We start from the raw sequence: 21,976 nt of genomic DNA, 5'->3' as shown, positions 1-21,976 counted from the left end.
TTGCCATGAAGATTGATCATATGCACATTGCTCCTCCCACCTTTGATTGTCCCATCCTTGATACACATCCTCATTGTAGCTCTCATCACCTACAACATAATTATAATCACACTCATAGCCAAAATGAAAATTCATGGTAGCTGGTGCACAAAATTGTGATCAATACTTTTCACAACTTCGCACAACTAACCAGCAAGTGCACTGGGTCGTCCAAGTAATACCTTACGTGAGTAAGGGTCGATCCCACGGAGATTGTTGGTATGAAGCAAGCTATGGTCACCTTGTAAATCTCAGTCAGGCAGACTCAATGGGTATAGATGATGAACGAAATAAACATAAAGGTAAAGATAGAGATACTTATGTATATCATTGGTGTACGAGCTTCAGACAAGCGTATGAAGATGCCTTCCCTTCCGTCTCTCTGCTTTCCTACTGTCTTCATCCAATCCTTCTTACTCCTTTCCATGGCAAGCTCGTGTAGGGTTTCACCGTTGTCAATGGCTACCTCCCATCCTCTCAGTGAAAGCGATTGCATATGCTCCGTCACAGCATAGCGGAATTCATCTGTCGGTTCTCAATCAGACCGGAATAGAATCCATTGATTCTTTTGGCGTCTGTCACTAACGCCCCGCCCTCAGGAGTTTGAAGCACGTCACAGTCATTCAATCATTGAATCCTACTCAGAATACCACAGACAAGGTTTAGACCTTCCGGATTCTCTTGAATGCCGCCATCAGGTCCTGCCTATACCACGAAGATTCCGATTAAAGAATCCAAGAGATATTCACTATGGCCTTAGTTGCTTGTAGAACAAGAGTGGTTGTCAGTCACTTTGTTCATGGGTGAGAATGGTGATGGGCGTCAATCATCACCTTCATCAAGTTGAAGAACAAGTGATATCTTGGACAAAGAACAAGCGGAATTGAATAGAAGAACAATAGTAATTGCATTAATACTCGAGGTACAGCAGAGCTCCACACCTTAATCTATGGTGTGTAGAAACTCTACCGTTGAAAATACATAAGAACAAGAGTGATCATTGGTTTCGGCCCCAGAGAGGGAACCAGAAGAACCAAGATGAAAATACAATAGTAAAAGGTCCTATATATAGAAAACTAGTAACCTATGGTGTACAGAGATGAGTAAATGACATAAAAATCCACTTCCGGGCCCACTTGGTGTGTGCTTGGGCTGAGCAATGAAGCATTTTTCGTGTAGAGACTCTTCTTGGAGTTAAACGCCAGCTTTTATGCCAGTTTGGGCGTTTAACTCCCATTTAGGTGCCAGTTCCGGCGTTTAACGCTGGGATTTCTTGAGGTGACTTTGAACGCCGATTTGGGCCATCAAATCTTGGGCAAAGTATGGACTATTATATATTGCTGGAAAGCCCAGGATGTCTACTTTCCAACGCCGTTGAGAGCGCGCCAATTGGGCTTCTGTAGCTCCAAAAAATCTACTTCGAGTGCAGGGAGGTCAGAATCCAACAGCATCTGCAGTCCTTTTTGGTCTCTAAATCAGATTTTTGCTCAGGTCCCTCAATTTCAGCCAGAAAATACCTGAAATCACAGAAAAACACACAAACTCATAGTAAAGTCCAGAAAAGTGAATTTCAACTAAAAACTAATAAAAATATAATAAAAACTCAACTAAAACTACCAAAAACATACTAAAAACAATGCCAAAAAGCGTACAAATTATCCGCTCATCACAACACCAAACTTAAATTGTTGCTTGTCCTCAAGCAACTGAAAATCAAATAAGATAAAAAGAAGAGAATATACTATAGACTCCAAATTATCAATGAAACATAGCTCCAAATTAGATGAGCGGGACTAGTAGCTTTTTGCCTCCGAACAGTTTTGGCATCTCACTTTATCCTTTGAAATTCAGAATGATTGGCTTCTTTAGGAACTCAGAATCCAGATAGTGTTATTGATTCTCCTAGTTAAGTATGATGATTCTTGAACACAGCTACTTATTGAGTCTTGGCCGTGGCCCAAAGCACTCTGTCTTCCAGTATTACCACCGGATACATACATGCCACAGACACATAATTGGGTGAACCTTTTCAGATTGTGACTCAGCTTTGCTAAAGTCCCCAATTAGAGGTGTCCAGGGTTCTTAAGCACACTCTTATTGCCTTGGATCACAACTTTATTTCTTTCTTTTTCTTTCTTTTTCTCTTTCTCCCCTTTTTTTTCGTTTTTCTCCTTCTTTTTCTCTTTTTTTTTTTTTTGTATTCACTGCTTTTTCTTGCTTCAAGAATCATTTTTATGATTTTTCAGATCCTCAGTAACATGTCTCCTTTTTCATCATTCTTTCAAGAGCCAACAATTTTAACATTCATGAACCACAAATTCAAAAGACATATACACTGTTTAAGCATACATTCAGAAAACAACAAGTATTGTCACCACATCAAACCAATTAAGCTAGTTTTAAAGATGAATTTGAAATCCTGTACTTCTTGTTCTTTTGTGATAAAAACAGTTTTCATTTAAGAAAGGTGATGGATTCATATTCATAGCTTTAAGGCATAGACACTAAGACACTAATGATCATAAGACACAAACATGGATAAACATAAAGCACTAAATTTTCGAAAAACAGAAAAATAAAGAACAAGGAGATTAAAGAACGGGTCCACCTTAGTGATAGCGGCTCTTTCTTTCTCTTAAAGATCCTATGGAGTGCTTGAGCTCCTCAATGTCTCTTCCTTGTCTTTGTTGCTCCTCTCTCATGATCCTTTGATCTTCTCCAATTTCATGGAGGAGGATGGCATGTTCTTGGTGCTCCACCCTTAGTTGTCCCATGTTGGAACTTAATTCTCCTAGGGAGTTGTTCAGTTGCTCCCAATAGTCTTGTGGAGGAAGGTGTATCCCTTGAGGTATCTCAGGGATCTCATGATGAGAGGGGTCTCTTGTTTGCTCCATCTTCTTCTTAGTGATGGGCTTGAGGTCATGCCTTCTTAGTTGAACTGGCTTTGGATGCCATAAATGGTTATGGAAAAACAAAAAGCAATGCTTTTACCACACCAAACTTAAAAGGTTTGCTCGTCCTCGAGCAAAAGAAGAAAGAAAAGAGTAGAAGAAGAAGAAATGGAGGAGAGGGAGATGGCTTTGTGGTTAGGCCAAAAGGGGAAGAAGTAGTGGTTTGAATTTGGATGGTGAGGTAAGTGGGGTTTGATGGAGGTGAGTGGTGAAGAGAGAGATGGGATTTGATAGGTGAGGGGTTTGTGGGGATCCTGTGGGGTCCACAGATCCTTAGGTGTCAAGGAAAAGTCATCCCTGCACCAAATGGCAATCAAAATCTCGTTTTGTGCCAAATCTGGCGTTAAACACCGGGCTGGTGCCCATTTCTGGCGTTTAACGCCAGGTTCTAGCCCTTTTCTGGCGTTTAACGCCAGTCTGGTGCCCCTTTCTGGCGTTAAACGCCCAGAATGGTGCCAGACTGGGCGTTAAACGCCCAACTGCTAGCCTCACTGGCGTTTAAACGCCAGTGAGTTCTTCCTCCAGGGTGTGCTGTTTTTCTTCCTGTTTTTCATTCTGTTTTTGCTTTTTTCATTGATTTTGTGACTTCTTATGATCATCAACCTACAAAAAAGATAAAATAACAAAAGGAAATAGTTAATTATAAAACATTGGGTTGCCTCCCAACAAGCGCTTCTTTAATGTCAGTAGCTTGACAGAGGACTCTCATGGAGCCTCGTAAATGATCAGAGCAATGTTGGAACCTCCCAACACCAAACTTAGAGTTTGAATGTGGGGGTTCAACACCAAACTTAGAGTTTGGTTGTGGCCTCCCAACACCAAACTTAGAGTTTGACTGTGGGGGCTCTATTTGTCTCTGATTTGAGGGAAGCTCTTCAAGCTTCCTCTCCATGGTGACAGAGGGATATCCTTGAGCCTTAAACACATAGGATTCTTCATTCACTTGAATGATCAGTTCACCTCCATCAACATCAATCACAGCCTTTACTGTGGCTAGGAAGGGTCTGCCAAGGATGATGGATTCATCCATGCACTTCCCAGTCTCTAGGACTATGAAATCAGTAGGGATGTAATGGTCTTCAACTTTTACCAAAACATTCTCTACAAATCCATGAGCTTATTTTCTTGAGTTGTCTGCCATCTCCAATGAGATTCTTGCAGCTTGCACCTCAAAGATCCCTAGCTTCTCCATTACAGAGAGAGGCATGAGGTTTACACTTGACCCTAAGTCACACAAGGCCTTCTTGAAGGTCATGGTGCCTATGGTACAAGGTATTGAAAACTTCCCAGGATCCTGCCTCTTTTGAGGCAGTTTCTGCCTAGACAAGTCATCCAGTTCTTTGGTGAGCAAAGGGGGTTCATCTTCCCAAGTCTCATTTCCAAACAACTTGTCATTTAACTTCATGATTGCTCCAGGGTATTTAGCAATTTGCTCTTCAGTGACATACTCATCCTCTTCAGAGGAAGAATACTTATCAGAGCTCATGAAAGGCAGAAGTAAGTCCAATGGAATCTCTATGGTCTCATTTTGAGCCTCAGATTCCCATGGTTCCTCATTGGGGAACTCAGTGGAGGTCAGTGCACGCCCATTGAGGTCTTCCTCAGTGGCGTCCACCTCCTCTTTTTCCTCTCCATATTCGGCCATGTTTATGGCTTTGCACTCTCCTTTTGGATTTTCTTCTGTGTTGCTTGGGAGAGTACTAGGAGGGAGTTCAGTAACTTTCTTGCTCAGCTGACCCACTTGTCCTTCCAAATTTCTGATGGAGGACCTTGTTTCATTCATGAAACTTTGAGTGGTTTTGATTAGATCAGAGACCATGGTTGCTAAGTCAGAGGTATTCTGCTTAGAATTCTCTGTCTGTTGCTGAGAAGATGATGGAAAAGGCTTGCCATTGCTAAACCTGTTTCTTCCACCATTGTTGTTGTTGAAACCTTGTTGAGGTCTCTCTTGATTCTTCCATGGGAAATTTGGGTGATTTCTCCATGAAGAATTATAGGTGTTTCCATAGGGTTCTCCTAGGTTATTCACCTCTTCCATTGAAGGGTTCTCAGGATCATAAGCTTCTTCCTTAGATGAAGCATCCTTAGTACTACTTGGTGCATTTTGCATTCCAAACAGACTTTGAGAAATCAAATTGACTTGTTGAGTCAATATTTTATTCTGAGCCAATATGGCATTCAGAGTATCAGTCTCAAGAACTCCTTTCTTCTGACTAGTCCCATTGTTCACAGGATTCCTTTCAGAAGTGTACATGAATTGGTTATTTGCAACCATCTCAATTAGCTCTTGAGCCTCTGTAGGCGTCTTCTTCAAATGAAGAGATCCTCCAGCAGAGCTATCCAAAGACATCTTGGGTAGTTCAGAGAGACCATCATAAAAAATACCTATGATGCTCCATTCAGAAAGCATGTCAGAAGGACACTTTCTGATTAATTGTTTGTATCTTTCCCAAGCTTCATAGAGGGATTCTCCATCCTTCTGTCTGAAGGTTTGGACTTCCACTCTAAGCTTACTCCATTTTTGAGGTGGAAAGAATTTTGCCAAGAAGGCATTGACTAGCTTTTCCCAAGAGTCCAGGCTATCTTTAGGTTGTGAGTCCAACCATATTCTAGCTCTGTCTCTTACAGCAAAAGGGAATAGCATCAGTCTGTAGACCTCAGGGTCAACCCCATTAGTCTTGACTGTGTCACAGATTTGCAAGAACTCAGCTAAAAACTGATGAGGATCTTCCATTGGAAGTCCATGGAACTTGCAATTCTGTTGCATTAGAGAAACTAATTGAGGCTTAAGCTCAAAGTTGTTTGCTCTAATGGCAGGGATAGAGATGCTTCTCCCATAGAAGTTGGGAGTAGGTGCAGTAAAGTCACCCAGCACCTTCCTTGCATTGTTGGCATTGTTGTTGTTTTCGGCTGCCATGTGTTCTTCTTCTTTGAAGAATTCGGTCAGGTCCTCTAAAGAGAGTTGTGTTTTGGCTTCTCTTAGCTTTCTCTTCAAGGTCCTTTCAGGTTCAGGGTCAGCTTCAACAAGAATGCCTTTGTCTTTGTTCCTGCTCATATGAAAGAGAAGAGAACAAGAAAATATGGAATCCTCTATGTCACAGTATAGAGATTCCTTGAGGTGTCAGAGGAAAAGAAAAATGGAAGACAGAGGTAGAAAATTCGAACTTATCAAAGAAGATGGAGTTCAAATTTTGCATTAAAGAATAGTGTTAGTCCATGAATAGAAGGATGTGAGAAGAAGGGAAGTAATTTTCGAAAATTTAAGTAAAAGATTTTAAAAACATTTTGAAAAATACTAATTAATTTTCGAAAATAAGAGTGGGAAAGAATTCAATTGATTTTTGAAAAAGATTTTGAAATTAGAAACCAAAAAGATTTGATTGAAAACTATTTTGAAAAAGATGTGGTTAAGAAGATATGATTGGTTTTTAAAAAAGATGTGATTGAGAAGATATGATTTGAAAACAATTTTAAAAAGATATGATTTTAAAAAAAATTAATGACTTGCCTAACAAGAAAAGATATGATTCAAACATAAAACCTTCCTCAACAGAAAAGGCAAAAAAAATGTTCAATCAAATCATTAATTGTTAGTAAGTATCTTTGAAAAAGGAAAGAAATTGATTTTGAAAACATTTGATTGAAAAGATATGATTTGAAAAAGATTTGATTTTGAAAAACTTTGAAAACAAAATCTTCCCCCTTGCCATCCTGGCGTTAAACGCCCAGAATGGTGCACATTCTGGCGTTTAACGCCCAAACTACTACCCTTTTGGGCGTTAAACGCCCAGCCAGGCACCCTGGCTGGCGTTTAAACGCTAGTCTGTCTTCTTCACTGGGCATTTTTGAATGCCCAGCTTTTTCTGTGTGGTTCCTCTGCAGTATGTTCTGAATCTTCAATTCTCTGTATCATTGACTTGAAAAGACACAAATTAAAAATATTTTTGGATTTTTAATAATCAAAATGCAACAAGAATAAATAACAATGCATGCAAGACATCAAACTTAGCAGTTTGTATACTACTAACACTAACAAGATGAAAATGCATATGAGAAACAACAAAACACTCAAGTCAATAGAATTCAAAGATCAAAACAAGGAAATCATCAAGAACAACTTGAAGATCAATGAGGACACATGCATGAATGCAATAAGAACAAAAACATGCTATTGACACTAAACTTAAGATGAGACTCTAGACTCAAGCAAAAAATATTTTTGGATTTTATGATTTTGTAAATTTTTTTGTGCTTTTTCGAAAATTAAGTGAAAAGGAAAATAAAGGTATCAAAATTCTTAATTAGAATTCCAGGAATCATGCAATGTTAGTCTAAAGCTTTAGTCTAAAGGAATTAGACATAGCTAGCTAAGCTTCAGCAGGACATTGCATTCAAGAGCTCAATTGATGAGGATCAATCAGCTTTGGTGATGATAAGAACATCACCATGAAACACTAGAATTCATTCTTAAGAACTCTGAAAAAAAAAATACCTAATCTAAGCAACAAGATGAACCGTCAGTTGTCCATACACAAACAATCCCCGACAACGGTGCCAAAAACTTGGTGCACGAAATTGTGATCAATACTTTTCACAACTTCGCACAACTAACCAGCAAGTGCACTGGGTCGTCCAAGTAATACCTTACGTGAGTAAGGGTCGATCCCACGGAGATTGTTGGTATGAAGCAAGCTATGGTCACCTTGTAAATCTCAGTCAGGCAGACTCAATGGGTATAGATGATGAACGAAATAAACATAAAGGTAAAGATAGAGATACTTATGTATATCATTGGTGTACGAGCTTCAGACAAGCGTATGAAGATGCCTTCCCTTCCGTCTCTCTGCTTTCCTACTGTCTTCATCCAATCCTTCTTACTCCTTTCCATGGCAAGCTCGTGTAGGGTTTCACCGTTGTCAATGGCTACCTCCCATCCTCTCAGTGAAAGCGATTGCATATGCTCCGTCACAGCATAGCGGAATTCATCTGTCGGTTCTCAATCAGACCGGAATAGAATCCATTGATTCTTTTGGCGTCTGTCACTAACGCCCCGCCCTCAGGAGTTTGAAGCACGTCACAGTCATTCAATCATTGAATCCTACTCAGAATACCACAGACAAGGTTTAGACCTTCCGGATTCTCTTGAATGCCGCCATCAGGTCCTGCCTATACCACGAAGATTCCGATTAAAGAATCCAAGAGATATTCACTATGGCCTTAGTTGCTTGTAGAACAAGAGTGGTTGTCAGTCACTTTGTTCATGGGTGAGAATGGTGATGGGCGTCAATCATCACCTTCATCAAGTTGAAGAACAAGTGATATCTTGGACAAAGAACAAGCGGAATTGAATAGAAGAACAATAGTAATTGCATTAATACTCGAGGTACAGCAGAGCTCCACACCTTAATCTATGGTGTGTAGAAACTCCACCATTGAAAATACATAAGAACAAGAGTGATCATTGGTTTCGGCCCCAGAGAGGGAACCAGAAGAACCAAGATGAAAATACAATAGTAAAAGGTCCTATATATAGAAAACTAGTAACCTAGGGTGTACAGAGATGAGTAAATGACATAAAAATCCACTTCCGGGCCCACTTGGTGTGTGCTTGGGCTGAGCAATGAAGCATTTTTCGTGTAGAGACTCTTCTTGGAGTTAAACGCCAGCTTTTATGCCAGTTTGGGCGTTTAACTCCCATTTAGGTGCCAGTTCCGGCGTTTAACGCTGGGATTTCTTGAGGTGACTTTGAACGCCGATTTGGGCCATCAAATCTTGGGCAAAGTATGGACTATTATATATTGCTGGAAAGCCCAGGATGTCTACTTTCCAACGCCGTTGAGAGCGCGCCAATTGGGCTTCTGTAGCTCCAAAAAATCCACTTCGAGTGCAGGGAGGTCAGAATCCAACAGCATCTGCAGTCCTTTTTGGTCTCTGAATCAGATTTTTGCTCAGGTCCCTCAATTTCAGCCAGAAAATACCTGAAATCACAGAAAAACACACAAACTCATAGTAAAGTCCAGAAAAGTGAATTTTAACTAAAAACTAATAAAAATATAATAAAAACTCAACTAAAACTACCAAAAACATACTAAAAACAATGCCAAAAAGCGTACAAATTATCCGCTCATCAGTAGCAAGAGAAAATAAGAAACAAAAAAACTAATAAGAAATAATGAAACAAAATACTAAGACTAGCAAAAACTAACAAGCAATCTAAAAAGCAAGTTATTCACAATATTCACATATATACAATAACCAATAACATAACACCATTGCAATTCCCCGGCAATGGCGCCATTTTGATGAATTGATTTTTGACGGTTTAGAATTTACAAATGAATTCTTGTTGCAAGTATAGTTTCTAAACCAATCACTAATCCTTTCATACAAAAAGTTGTTTGTCACTAAAACAAACCCCTAAAATTTATAAACCGAAGTATTCAAACCTCGGGTCGTTCTCCCTAGGAATTACAATAAAGTGTCTTGTTATTGGTTGTGAGTTATTTTTGGGGTTTTGATAAGAGGCATGAAAGATAAATGGCAAGAAAGTAAACTAATGGCTAAAAAGGTCTTGACAAGGGTTGGTGGTCAAGGATCTCTATCCTAATCACTAACCATAATATGAGAATTGGCAAGGATTAATCTCATTAAATCATCCTCTAACTAGTAGTAAAGGAAAGTCAAATGAGCTATATCAATCCTAGTCCATAAGTCCTAACTCTCCACTAATTCAATTAGTGAGAACTAGAGTAAATGGCTCCCAATCATCAATTACTTGGACATTAGTAATTCAAGAGTTCCTAAGTTACCTTTCCAAGCCAAGAGTATAAAATTCTACTCTAAAATCCAACCAAGCATTTCATCAAACACTTGGAAGGCATAAAAGGAAAGCATAGTAAAATTGCAAGAAAAGTAAATCTACACTACTCAATTGCAAGGAATTAACAACAACAAATCAAAAGAAACACATTATTAGGAATTACCTCTAATTGAATTGAAAGAGAGTAGAAGAAACAAAAGTAGATCTACAACAAAACACAAGAACAACATAAAGGAAATTGCAACAAAAGAATAAAAGAAGAATGAATGTAACAACAAGGAATTGAGAAGATAGAAGTAGAAGAAGATGAATTAAAATCTAGATCTAAGAACTAAACCTAATCCTAATCCTAATCCTAGAGAGAAGTGAGAGCTTCTCTCTCTAGAAACTAACTCTAACTACTAAACTAAACTAATGGTTAAAAGTTAGTTGATTCCTCTTCAATCCCTCGCTTAAATAGCATCAGAAATGAGTTGGATTGGGCCCACAAGGCTTCTGAAATCGCTGGCCACATTTTGCTTTAAGTGGACCAGGTGGCAGCAACGGCACGTGCACGTACTATGCGCGTGCGCGCCACCATACGTGTGGCAACTATGACAAATCTTATATCTTTTCGAAGCTCCGGATGTTAGCTTTCTAACCCAACTAGAACCGCATCATTTGGATCTCTGTAGCTCAAGTTATGGTCATTTTAGTGCGAAGAGGTTGGCTTGATAGCTTTCCGGTTCTTTCATTTCTTCATGAGTTCTCCAACTTTTCATGCTTCTTTCTTCATTTCCTTGATCCAATCTTTGCCTCCTAAACCTTAAATCACTTAACAGACATATCAAGGCATCTAATGGAATCAAGGAGAATTAGATTTAGCTATTTTAAGACCTAAAAAAAACATGTTTTCACTCTTAAGCACAATTAAAGGAGAAGTTATAAAACCATGCTATTTCATTGAATAAATGTGGGTAAAAGGTCATAAAATTCCTTAAATGAAGCATAAGATAAACCCTACAAATGGGGTTTATCACCCACTAGTAACCGTTCTGAGGTTACTATCAAGAGAGCAGTGATAATTCATTGCATCATGCTGGGAAAAGAAGTGGAGATTCATCATCTGATTGCTTGTGAGATTTACACAATTGCAAACAAGAACTCCACTGAAGCCAAACTGGCTTACCCAAGCTTAATCTCTTTGCTCTGTAAAGATGCTGGGGTGAGGATGGGAGTAGATGAATTCATCCCAATTGAGCACCCAATCACCAAGAAGTCAATGGAAGGACAAATGCAAGATAACTCTATCAAAAGGAGGGCGCAGGAGTTCCTCTCTGAACTTCCTGAAATTGACTACTGGACTCGCCTAGAAGCATCTGTTGCCAAGCTGCAAAAAGCTATGGAACAAATTAAGGAAGAACAGCAAAATCAAAACTGCATGCTCTGCAAATTGCTTAAGGAACAAGAGAAGCAGGGGCGTGAGCTACAGGAGCTGAAGCGCCAAAAGCTCTCCCTTGAAGGGTCAAATCCCCCACAAGTTGAGGGAGCATCCACTTTTCAAGATCAAGGTTGTTGAGTCCTAACTTTGTGATAATCTCTATCATTAGGAGTCTAATTTAGAGTCATTTAAAATTCTGTTTTCTATTACTATTAGTCTTATCTTATATCTATTTTTTAGTCTTGTTCTTAATTCATGATTAATAAAATTTAAGGTTCATGTCTTAAAGCTATGAATATCCTATGAATCCATCACCTCTCTTAAATGAAAAATGCTTTAATCACAAAAGAACAAGAAGTACAGGATTTCGAATTCATCTTTGAAACTAGTTGAATTAGTTTGATGTGGTGACTATACTTTTTGTTTTCTGAATGAATGCCTGAACAGTGCATATGTCTTTTGAATTTGTTGTTTTAAGAATGTTAAAATTGTTGGCTCTTGAAAGAATGATGGAAACGGAGAAATGTTATTGAGGATCTGAAAAATCATCAAATTGATTCTTGAAGCAAGAAAAAGCAGTGAATACAAAAAAAAAGAGAAAAAGAAAAATATATAAAGTTGTGATCCAAGGCAAAAAGAGTGTGCTTAAGAACCCTGGACACCTCTGATTGGGGACTCTAGCAAAGCTGAGTCACAATCTGAAAAGGTTCACCCAGTCATGTGTCTGTGGCATGTATGTATCCGGTGGTAATACTGGAAGACAGAGTGCTTTGGGCCACAGCCAAGACTCACAAAGTAGCTATGTTCAAGAATCATCATACTTAACTAGGAGAATCAATAACACTATCTGAATTCTGAGTTCCTATAGATGCCAATCATTCTAAACTTCAAAGGATAAAGTGAGATGCCAAAACTGTTCAGAAGCAAAAAGCTACTAGTCCCGCTCATCTAATTGGAGCTAAGTTTCTTTGATATTTTGGAGTCTATAGTATATTCTCTTCTTTTTATTCTATTTTGATTTTCAGTTGCTTGGGGACAAGCAACAATTTAAGTTTGGTGTTGTGATGAGCGGATAATTTATACGCTTTTTGGCATTATTTTTGGTATGTTTTTAGTATATTTTAGTTAGTTTTTATTACATTTTTATTAGTTTTTAGTTAAAATTTACTTTTCTGGGCTTTACTATGAGTTTGTATGTTTTTCTGTGATTTCAGGTATTTTCTGGCTGAAATTGAGGGATCTGAGCAAAAATCTGATTTAGAGGCTGAAAAGAACTGCAGATGCTGTTGGATTCTGACTTCCCTGCACTCTAAGTGGATTTTCTGGAGCTACAAAAGCCCAATTGGCGCGCTCTCAATTGTGTTGGAAAGTAGACATCCTGGGCTTTCCAGCAATATATAATAGTCCATACTTTTCCTGAGATTTGATGGCCCAAACTGGCGTTGCAAATCAGATTTAGAATTCCCGGCGTTTAACGCCGGAACTGGCACAAAAATTGGAGTTAAGCGCCCAAACTGGTATAAAAGCTGGCGTTTAACTCCAGAAAAAGTCTCTACACATGAAAGCTTCAATGCTCAGCCCAAGCACACACCAAGTGGACCCCGAAAGTGGATTTTTACGTTATTTACTCATTTCTGTATACCCTAGGTTACTTGTTCACTATTAATAGGATCTTTTGATATTGTATCGGTACCTCATGACACATTACATGTTTCTTATTGTATCTTCTACGGCATGAGTCTCTAAACCCCATGGTTGGGGGTGAGGAGCTCTGCTGTGTCTTGATGGATTAATGCAATTACTACTATTTTTCATTCAATCACGCTTGCTTCTATTCTAAGATATCACTTGTTCCTAAACTTGATGAATGTGATGATCCGTGACACTCATCATCATTCTCACCTATGAACGTGTGCCTGACAACCACCTCCGTTCTACTTTAGATTGAGTAGATATCTCTTGGATTCTTTAATCAGAATCTTCGTGGTATAAGCTAGAACTGATGGCGGCATTCAAGAGAATCCGGAAGGCCTAAACCTTGTCTGTGGTATTCTGAGTAGGATTCAAGGATTGAATGACTGTGACAAGCTTCAAACTCCTGAGGCTGGGCGTTAGTGACAGACGCAAAAGAATCACTGGATTCTATTCCAACCTGATTGAGAACCGACAGATGATTAGCCGTGCTGTGACAGAGTGCGTTGAACATTTCACTGAGAGGATGGGAGGTAGCCATTGACAACGGTGAAACCCTACATACAGCTTGCCACGGAAGGAGCCTTGCGTGCATGAAGAAGAACACAGTAGGAAAGCAGAGATTCAGAAGATAGAGCATCTCCAAAACCTCAACCTATTCTCCATTACTGCAAAACAAGTACTTATTTCATGTTCTTCAACTTTTCACATTTAAACCTGATAATTATTGATATCCTGACTAAGAGTTACAAGATAACCATAGCTTACTTCAAGCCGACAATCTCCGTGGGATCGACCCTTACTCACGTAAGGTATTACTTGGACGACCCAGTGCACTTGCTGGTTAGTTGTGCGGGATTGCAAAAGTATGATTGCAATTTCGTGCACCACTTGGTAATCTCCCGTTATTTGTGAGGTAATGACTTGTGAGTCACTGTAGATGTTGAGTTTCTGAGCTCCAACTTCCCTAGCCAGCTTCAAACCAGCTAATAACGCTTGATATTCCGCCTGGTTGTTTGAAGCCAGGAATCCAAATTTCAGGGAAAGCTCAAGTTGGGTTCCTTGGTTGCTTTCGATTATCACACCTGCACCGCTTCCAATTTTATTCGAGGAACCGTCCACGTATATGTTCCACTCTATGGGGATTTCTGTGGTGTCTGTGAATTCTGCAATGAAGTCGGCTAGGTATTGTGATTTGATGGCTGTCCGCGCCTCGTATTGGAGGTCGAATTCGAACAACTCGATTGCCCACTGTAGGATTCTTCCTGCTAGATCTATTTTCTGCAATATCCCTTTTATGGGCTGGTTGGTCCGAACTTTAATGGTGTGCGCTTGGAAGCATGGGCGAAGTCATCGGGATGTGAGTATCAGTGCGTAGGCAAACTTCTCTATTTTCTGGTAGTTCAGCTCTGACCCTTGTAGTGCTTTACTAATAAAGTATATGGGTTGTTGTCCCCCTTCATCTTCTCTAATTAGTGCTGAGGCTATTGCCCGACTTCCTACTGCGAGGTACAGTTGGTGCGCGAAATTGTGAACAATACTTTTTCACAACTCAAATAATCCCCGGTAATGGCTCCAAGAACTTGGTGCGCCTAATACCATGGCATTACACAACTTCGCACAACTAACCAGCAAGTGTACTGGGTCGTCCAAGTAATAAAACCTTACGTGAGTAAGGGTCGATCCCACGGAGATTGTTAGTATTGAAGCAAGCTATGGTCATCTTGTAAATCTTAGTCAGGCAGACTCAAATGTATATGATGATGATAAACGAAAATAACAGAAAAGGTAAAGATAGAGATACTTATGTATATCATTGGTGTATGAGCTTCAGACAAGTGTATGAAGATGCCTTCCCTTCCGTCTCTCTGCTTTCCTACAGTCTTCATCCAATCCTTCTTACTCCTTTCCATGGCAAACTTGTGTAGGGTCTCACTGTTGTCAGCAGCTACCTCCCATCCGCGCAGTGAAAGCTAATGCAGAGCACTCTGTCACAGTGCCGCCAATCACCGGTTTGGTTCCCTCCCCTACCGGAATAGAATCACTCTTTTGCGTCTGTCACTAACGCCCAGTAGGTTACAGGTTTGAAGCACGTCACAGTCATTCAGTCATTGAATCCTACTCAGAACACCACAGACAAGGTTAGACCTTCCGGATTCTCTTGAATGCCGCCATCAGTTCTTGCCTATACCACGAAGACTCTGATCTCATGGAATGGCTGGCTCGTTTGTCAGACGAGCACTCGGTTGTCAGGCGATCAACCATGCATCATGCAATCAGAAATCCAAGAGATATTCACTAAAGCCTTGAATGCTTGTAGAACAAGAATGGTGTCAGTCATCTTGTTCATAGGTTGAAGAACAGTGATATCTTAGATAAAGAACAAGCGGAGTTGAATGGAAGAACAATAGTAATTGCATTAATACTCGAGGTACAGCAGAGCTCCACACCCTTAATCTATGGTGTGTAGAAACTCCACTTGAAAATACATAAGAACAAAGGTTAGGCATCTCCAGACTCTCTGACTCTCTGTCATACAATAGTAGAAGGTCCTACTTATAGAAAACTATTACATAGATGAGTAAATGACATAAAAATCCACTTCCGGGCCCACTTGGTGTGCTTGGGCTGAGCAATCAAGGAATTCGTGTAGAGACCCTTTCTGGAGTTAAACGCCAGCTCCCATGCCAGTTTGGGCGTTTAACTCCAACTTTTATTCCTGTTCCGGCGTTTAACGCTGGAATTTCTGAGGCCGGATTGCTTCGCGGGTTTGGGCCATCAAATCTTGGATAAAGTATGGACTATTATATTGCTGGAAAGCCCTGGATGTCTACTTTCCAACGCCGTTGAGAGCGCGCCAATTGGGCTTCTGTAGCTCCAGAAAATCCACTTCGAGTGCAGGGAGGTCAGAATCCAACAGCATCTGCAGTCCTTTTTGGTCTCTGAATCAGATTTTTGCTCAAGTCCCTCAATTTCAGCCAGAAAATACCTGAAATCACAGAAAAACACACAAACTCATAGTAAAGTCCAGAAAAGTGAATTTTAAATAAAAACTAATAAAAATATACTAAAATCTAACTAAAAGATATCAAAAACATACTAAAAACAATGCCAAAAAGTATACAAATTATCCGCTCATCACAACACCAAACTTAAATTGTTGCTTGTCCTCAAGCAACTGAAAATCAAATAAGATAAAAAGAAGAGAATATGCAATGAATTCCAAAAACATCTGTGAAGATCAGTATTAATTAGATGAGCGGGGCTTTTAACTTTTTGCTTCTGAACAGTTTTGGCATCTCAATCTCCTTTGAAATCCAGAATGGTTGGCTTCTTTAGGAACTCAGAGTCCAGATAGTGTTAATGATTCTCCTAGTGAAGTATGATGATTCTTGAACATAGCTATTTATGAGTCTTGGCTGTGGCCCAAAGCACTCTGTCTTCCAGTATTACCACCGGATACATACATGCCACAGACACATAATTGGGTGAACCTTTTCAGATTGTGACTCAGCTTTGCTAAAGTCCCCAATTAGAGGTGTCCAGGGTTCTTAAGCACACTCTTATTTACCTTGGATCACAACTCTTATTCTTTCTTTTCTTCTTTTTCTTTCTTTTTTCGATTTTTTTTTTTTTTTTTTTTTTTTTTTTGAATAGCTTTTTCTTGCTTCAAGAATCATTTTATTGATTTTTCAGATCCTCAGTAACATGTCTCCTTTTTCATCATTCTTTCAAGAGCCAACATTCATGAACCACAAATTCAAGATACATATGCACTGTTTAAGCATACATTCAGAGAACAAAAATATTGCCACCACATCAAAATAATTAAACTATTATAAAATTCAAAATTCATGCAATTCTTCCTTTTTCAATTAAGCACATTTTTATTCAAGAAAGGTGATGGATTCATAGGACATTCATAACTTTAAGGCATAGACACTAAGACACTAATGATCATAAGACACAAACATGGATAACATAAAGCATAGAATTCGAAAAACAGAGAGATAAAGAACAAGGAAATCAAGGAATGGGTCCACCTTAGTGATGGCGGCTCTTCCTTGCTTTTGAAGGTCCTATGGAGTGCTTGAGCTCCTCAATGTCTCTTCCTTGTCTTTGTTGTTCCTCCCTCATGATTCTTTGATCTTCTCTAATCTCATGAAGGATGATGGAGTGTTCTTGGTGCTCCGCCCTTAGTTGTCCCATGTTGGGACTCAATTCTCCTAGGGAGGTGTTCAGTTGCTCCCAATAGTTGTATGGAGGAAAATGCATCCCTTGAGGTGTCTCAGGGATCTCATGATGAGAGGGCTCCTTGTGTACTCCATCCTTTGTTTAGTGATGGGCTTGTCCTCATCAATGGGGGTGTCTCCCTCTATGTCAACTCCAACTGAATAACAGAGGTGACAAATGAGGTGAGGAAAGGCTAATCTTGCCAAAGTGGAGGTCTTGTCCGCCACTTTATAGAGTTCTTGAGCTATAACCTCATGAACTTCTATTTCTTCTCTAATCATGATACTATGGATCATGATGGCCCGGTCTATGGTCACTTCGGACCGGTTGCTAGTGGGAATGATTGAGCGTTGTATGAACTCTAACCATCCTCTAGCTACGGGCTTGAGGTCATGCCTTCTTAATTGAACCGGCTTTCCTCTTGAGTCTTGCCTCCATTGTGCGCCCTCTTCACATATGACTGTGAGGACTTGGTCCAACCTTTGATCAAAGTTGACCCTTCTAGTGTAAGGATGCTCATCTCCTTGCATCATGGGCAAGTTGAACGCCATCCTCACACTCTCCGGACTGAAATCCAAGTATTTCCCCCGAACCATAGTAAGATAATTCTTTGGATTCGGGTTCACACTTTGGTCATGGTTCTTGGTGATCCATGCATTGGCATAGAACTCTTGAACCATCAAGATTCCGACTTGTTGAATGGGGTTGGTAAGTACTTCCCAACCTCTTCTTCGGATCTCATGGCGGATCTCCGGATATTCACCCTTTTTGAGTGAAAAAGGGACTTCGGGGATCACCTTCTTCAAGGCCACAACTTCATAGAAGTGGTCTTGATGCACCTTTGAGAGGAATCTATCCATCTCCCATGACTCGGAGGTGGAAGCCTTTGCCTTCCCTTTCCTCTTTTTAGAGGTTTCTCCGGCCTTTGGTGCCATAATGGTTATGGAAAAACGAAAAAGCAACGCTTTTACCACACCAAACTTAAAATGTTTGCTCGTCCTCGAGCAAAAGAAGAAAGAAGGGAGTAGAAGAAGAAGAAATGAGGAAGAGGGAGATGGAGGTGTATTCGGCCAAAGGGGGAAGAAGTGGTGTTTAGGTTGTGTGGAAATGAAGGGTGTAAAGAGGGGTTTATATAGGAGAGAGGGGGATGAAAGTTCGGTCATTTGAGGGTGGGTTTGGGAGGGAAAGTGGTTTGAATTTGAAGTGTGAGGTTGGTGGGGTTTTATGAAGGATGGATGTGAGTGGTGAAGAGAAAGATGGGATTTGATAGGTGAGGGGTTTTTGGGGAAGAGGTGTTGAGGTGATTGGTGAATGGGGGAAGAAGAGAGAGTGATTGTAGGGTCCTGTGGGGTCCACAGATCCTGTAGTAGGGTCCTGTGGGGTCCACAGATCCTGTAGTGTCAAGGAAAAGGCATCCCTGCACCAATTGGCACCAAAATCCACGTTTTGGGCCAATTCTGGCGTTAAACGCCGGGCTGGTGCCCATTCCTGGCGTTTAACGCCAGGTTTTATACCTTTACTGGCGTTTAACGCCAGTTTGGTGCCCCTTTCTGGCGTTAAACGCCCAGAAAGGTGCCAGACTGGGCGTTAAACGCCCATCTGCTAGGCTGACTGGCGTTTGAACGCCAGCAGCATCTTCCTCCAGGGTGTGCTGTTTTTCTTCCTGTTTTTCATTCTGTTTTTGCTTTTTTCATTATTTTTATGACTTCTTATGATCATCAACCTACAAAAAAGATAAAATAACAAAAGAAAATAATTAATTATAAATCATTGGGTTGCCTCCCAACAAGCGCTTCTTTACTGTCACTAGCTTGACAGAGGTCTCTCATGGAGCCTCAGAAATGCTCAGAACCGTGTTGGACCTTCCCAACACCAAACTTAGAGTTTGAATGTGGGGGTTCAACACCAAACTTAGAGTTTGGTTGTGGCCTCCCAACACCAAACTTAGAGTTTGACTGTGGGGGCTCTGCTTGGCTCTGTTTTGAGAGAAGCTCTTCATGCTTCTTCTCCATGATGATAGAGGGATATCCTTGGGCCTTAAACACCATGGATTCTTCATTCACTTGAATGATCAACTCTCCTCCATCAACATCAATCACAGCCTTTGCTGTGGCTAGGAATGGTCTGCCAAGGATGATGGATTCATCCATGCACTTCCCAGTCTCTAGGACTATGAAATCAGTAGGGATGTAATGGTCTTCAACCTTACCAGAACATCCTCTACAAGTCCATAGGCTTGTTTTCTTGAGTTGTCTGCCATCTCTAGTGAGATTTTTGCAGCTTGCACCTCAAAGATCCCTAATTTCTCCATTACAGAGAGGGGCATGAGGTTCACACTTGACCCTAAGTCACACAAGGCCTTCTTGAAGGTCATGGTGCCTATGGTACAAGGTATAGAAAACTTCCCAGGATCCTGCCTCTTTTGAGGCAGTTTCTGCCTAGACAAGTTATCCAGTTCTTTGGTGAGCAAGGGAGGTTCATCTTCCCAAGTCTCATTTCCAAATAACTTGTCATTTAGCTCCATGATTGCTCCAAGGTATTTAGCAACTTGCTCTTCAGTGACATACTCATCCTCTTCAGAGGAAGAATACTCATCAGAGCTCATGAAAGGCAGTAGTAAGTCCAAGGGAATCTCTATGGTCTCAGTTTGAGCCTCAGATTCCCAAGGTTCCTCATTGGGGAACTCACTGGAGGCCAGTGCACGCCCATTGAGGTCTTCCTTAGTGGCGTTCACTGCCTCTTCTTCCTCCCAGAATTCGGCCATATTGATGGCTTTGCACTCTCCTTTTGGATTTTCTTCAGTGTTACTTGGGAGAGTGCTTGGAGGAAGTTCAGTAATTTTCTTGCTCAGCTGACCCACTTGTCCTTCCAAGTTTCTAATGGAGGATCTTGTTTCATTCATGAAACTTTGAGTGGTCTTTATTAGATCAGAGACCATGGTTGCTAAGTCAGAATTATTCTGCTTAGAACTCTCTGTCTGTTGCTGAGAAGATGATGGAAAAGGCTTGCTATTGCTAAGCCTGTTTCTTCCACCATTATTATTGAAACCTTGTTGAGGTCTCTCTTGATTCTTCCATGAGAGGTTTGGGTGATTTCTCCATGAAGAATTATAGGTATTACCATAGGGTTCTCCTAGGTAATTCACCTCTTCCATGGAAGGGTTCTCAGGATCATAGGCTTCTTCCTCAGATGAAGCATCCTTAGTACTGTTTGGTGCATTTTGCATTCCAGACAGACTTTGAGAAATCAAATTGACTTGTTGAGTCAATATTTTGTTCTGAGCCAATATGGCATTCAGAGCATCAATCTCAAGAACTCCTTTCTTCTGACCAGTCCCATTGTTCACAGGATTCCTCTCAGAAGTGTACATGAATTGGTTATTTGCAACCATTTCAATCAGTTCTTGAGCTTCTGCAGGCGTCTTCTTCAAATGAAGAGATCCTCCTGCAGAGCTATCCAAAGACATCTTGGATAGTTCAGAGAGACCATCATAGAAAATACCTATGATGCTCCATTCAGAAAGCATGTCAGATGGACATCTTCTGATTAATTGTTTGTATCTTTCCCAAGCTTCATAGAGGGATTCTCCATCCTTCTGTCTGAAGGTTTGGACTTCCACTCTAAGCTTACTCCATCTTTGTGGAGGAAAGAACTTTGCCAAGAAGGCATTGACTAGCTTTTCCCAAGAGTCCAGGCTTTCTTTAGGTTGAGAGTCCAACCATATTCTAGCTCTGTCTCTCACAGCAAAAGGGAATAGCATCAGTCTATAGACCTCAGGGTTAACCCCATTAGTCTTGACTGTGTCACAGATTTGCAAGAACTCAGCTAAAAACTGATGAGGATCTTCCATTGGAAGTCCATGAAACTTGCAATTCTGTTGCATTAGAGAAACTAATTGAGGCTTAAGCTCAAAGTTGTTTGCTCCAATGGCAGGGATTGAGATGCTTCTCCCATAGAAATCAGGAGTAGGTGCAGTAAAGTCACCAAGCACCTTCCTTGCATTGTTGGCATTGTTGTTGTTTTCGGCTGCCATGTCTTCTCCCTTGAAGAATTCGGTCAAGCCCTCTAAAGAGAGTTGTGCTTTGGCTTCTCTTAGCTTTCTCTTCAAGGTCCTTTCAGGTTCAGGATCAGCTTCAACAAGAATGCCTTTGTCTCTGCTTCTGCTCATAAGAAATAGAAAAAGAAGAAGAGAATGTGGAATCCTCTATGTCACAGTATAGAGATTCCTTGAAATGTCAGAGGAAAAGAGAAATAGTAAGAAGAAGGAGAAGGAGAATTCGAATTTTAATAGATAAAATTCGAATTGTGCATTTAGAAGGAGTAGTACTCCATAAATAGAAGGATGTGGAAGGAGGGAAGAGAATTTTCGAAAATTCAATTAAAAAAATTTGAAAACATTTTGAAAAATGTTAATTGATTTTCGAAAATCAAAGTGGAAAAGAGATAAAGTGATTTTTGAAAAAGATTTTGAAATTAGAAATTAAAAAGATTTGATTGAGAACTATTTTGAAAAAGATGTGGTTAAAAAGATTTAATTAAAAAGTTATGGGTTTAAAAAGATGTGATTGAGAAGATATGATTTGAAAACATTTTTAAAAGATATGATTTTAAAAATTGATGACTTGCCTAACAAGAAAAGATATGATTGAAACATTTAAACCTCTCTCAACAGAAAAGGCAACAATCTTGTGATGTTCAATCAAATCATTAATTGTTGGTAAGTATCTTTTTAAAAGGAAAGAAATTGAATTTGAAAACATTTGATTGAAAAGATTTGATTTGAAAAGATTTGATTTGAAAAACTAAGAAAAATTGATTTTG

At 40.0% G+C, this 21,976-nt stretch overlaps 2 non-coding genes across 2 annotated transcripts; both read left to right on the top strand.

The window, feature by feature from the left end:
* The first annotated feature begins 5,394 nt into the window (after nt 1–5,394).
* Nucleotides 5,395–5,502, top strand: LOC130952317 (small nucleolar RNA R71). Its single transcript, XR_009074498.1, has one exon. It is a non-coding gene; the product is annotated as a small nucleolar RNA R71 (small nucleolar RNA).
* Nucleotides 5,503–20,679: 15,177 nt separating this feature from the next.
* On the top strand, nt 20,680–20,783 carry LOC130952860 (small nucleolar RNA R71). Its single transcript, XR_009075036.1, has one exon. It is a non-coding gene; the product is annotated as a small nucleolar RNA R71 (small nucleolar RNA).
* The last annotated feature ends 1,193 nt before the right edge of the window (nt 20,784–21,976 follow it).

The sequence above is a fragment of the Arachis stenosperma genome, chromosome 9 (genome assembly GCF_014773155.1).
Source record: "Arachis stenosperma cultivar V10309 chromosome 9, arast.V10309.gnm1.PFL2, whole genome shotgun sequence".
In the NCBI taxonomy this organism is placed as follows: Eukaryota; Viridiplantae; Streptophyta; class Magnoliopsida; order Fabales; family Fabaceae; genus Arachis; species Arachis stenosperma.
This window is presented reverse-complemented; position numbering and strand designations above follow the sequence as displayed.